Consider the following 2,481-nt stretch of genomic DNA (forward strand, 5'->3'; position numbering starts at 1 on the left):
ATTTTTAATTTCTTCAAATTTCTTTCTTCATTAGCAGTGACTGAAATGAAAGAAAAGCGGTCAGGTGGGGGAAGGATACCCAGGGCTCAATAGAAAGGGAATGTCTAGAAAACAATGATGGTAACCTATGTACAGATATGCTTAATACAATTAACGTATGGATTGTTATACTAGTTGTAATGTTAGATCTCTCCGAGGTGAGATAGACCTCCGTCCTTGGCTCCAGACGATTAAGAATTCACGCCGAAGCCTGGTTTGTGATCCAAGTGGGCTTATAGAGAAGAGCAGCAGTTTCAGGTTCTACAGTAAAGAGAACACAAGCCAGACAGAGGCCACGGCACAGTTGCAGCTACAGCCGGGGTGTGCTACATTGTGTAGCAGCCACTGGGGAAAAAAAACGCCAAAGCAAAACTTCGGGCCCTTCCAGGAGCCCCGTTGGGAGGCGTGGTCGACAATACTGGTCGGACCCCATTGGGTGATTCAAATTCAGCGGGCTTAGATAGGCCAATCCATGCATACCGCCTACCTAGGTATACTACCCCTTCCTGGGGGGAAGCTCGAAACCTCTGAGCATGCGTCAGGGATGCCCCAGTCCCTATGCTAGCTACCTAACAGTAAGAGCCTCCAATAAAATGATCTTTTCATAGAGAGAGAGAGAGGGAGAGAGAGAGAGAGAACTGGTCAGGTGGATAGGAGTGCTTCCCACTTTCAACCAGTAGGTAGTTGTCGACAGCCAACCGTCTGTCTGCCAAGCCCGTTCATAGGCGGGAAACCCACTAGGCCCCGAGTTGTGTGGACTGACTTCTTGGCTCCCTCCTTCGAGAGCACCACAAAGGCACCACGCAGGCCTCTGCGCACAGTGGCGCCAGGCCTCCTTCCGGAGCCAGCCCGCATCCTCCACGAGGCCAGCATCCTGGTGTGCAGAAGAGCCCCAGGGCCTTTGCCCCGCCCCAGCCCCCTCACCCTCAACGGCGTCCATGACGTCCACATCAACCCAGCCACGCCCACGACGCCCTGTGCAGTCTTTGGGGCAACAACGACGACGTGGGAAGGATCTGGAAGCCGTCCCTTCGAGGCTCGGGTCGGAGTCTGCTCGGCAGTTGAGAAGCCCTCCCCGCCCCTGCCCACGCCAGACCCCTGAGAGCGGCCCTTCCTCCTTCTCCTCGGCCTGGGGGCGCTTAACCGGGCCTTTGCCCCTGTCAGCGGCTCCACGGGCCGGGCCACATCCGAGGGTACATACACAGGACACGAAGCCAGGTTCGCTGCCAAGGAGCGCCGGCATGGGGCCCTCTTGTCTACAGCACCCAGCACCACCCGCTGGTGTTTGTCATTGAAGGCCAACCTGAGAGCCTGGGTGGGGAAGTCTCAGCTGCCATATTGGCCCAGTCACAGGGCCAGCAGGACAGGACTCTCTGCTCCGTGGGGAGGCGAACCCCGTAACCAATGGACCCGTTCGATGGACCCATTCACTGGGCCCTCCCCATCGTCTTGGCGATAGCCGCAGCCAGTCCACCTGCCGAGAAGTGCTTGGCGAAGGACACAGTGGCATCTGCCATGTTAGAAAAGAATGAGGCGCAATGGGTGGGCAACAGGCAAGATAGAACAGGAGGCGGCTTAGACTCTGGGGCGCTGGGTGGAGTTGATTTCCAGATCTGGAGGGTGACTAGCAGGGTGACTAGGATCCAGCCAACCGGTGAGCTTGGTTTTTGTTAGTATTTTCCAAGTTTTGTTCCACATTGGTCTCCAGTTCTATCCAGAACCTTCTACGGAGATCCCTTTCAGAGGAGTTGATTGTGAGAGCTGGGTACCATATAGCTCTTCTGGTCTCAAGTTGATGGGGGGTGATGTTTACGTGGTCCATCAGCCGGCTAGACCAATTGTTTCTAGGTGTTCTCTGTTTTCATCACTCTTTTCCAGACAGGGAGACACCAACAAGCGTACATGGTCGCGCACACGCCTTTAAGACCCCAGTTGCTATTCAACGAAGTAAGCTGTAGAAATTGTCCTTGGGGGTTCTGTTATGCCAGTTGACCTTGGTGTCCCCTGAGGCTAGGGTCCTGAGCTCCAGGGGCAGCAACTCATTCCTTTAAGGTGTTTGGTGATGTCCAAGAACTTTTCATAACTTTGTTCCCTGTGTGCTCCACTCCATTCATAGATATATTTGAAGCGACGGCCAATACCCATGCACAAATATTCTCTATTAAACCTACACATATTTGTGTGTGTGTGTATTCCCACTCTCCCAATTCACATTCCACCTGGGTGTCTAACCATGCATGTGCCGTAGTCAAAGACTGTGTACCAACAACATGCCTCTGTCGCTTTTAACGCTTGCACCTCTTCCAGTGTCTTCCCCTTCCTCTCTCACTATTCGCCAGCCACCCTTTTATCCAATATTGCTTTGCCCTTCAGCCAAGTCAACACGGGTCTATCCTCTTTTATAGACCAGACTTTCACCTTTTCTTTTATGATTTTTGGGTT

Source organism: Echinops telfairi, unplaced genomic scaffold, assembly GCF_000313985.2.
Source record: "Echinops telfairi isolate 266 unplaced genomic scaffold, ASM31398v2 ScPeMD7_53;HRSCAF=182, whole genome shotgun sequence".
Taxonomy (NCBI): Eukaryota; Metazoa; Chordata; class Mammalia; order Afrosoricida; family Tenrecidae; genus Echinops; species Echinops telfairi.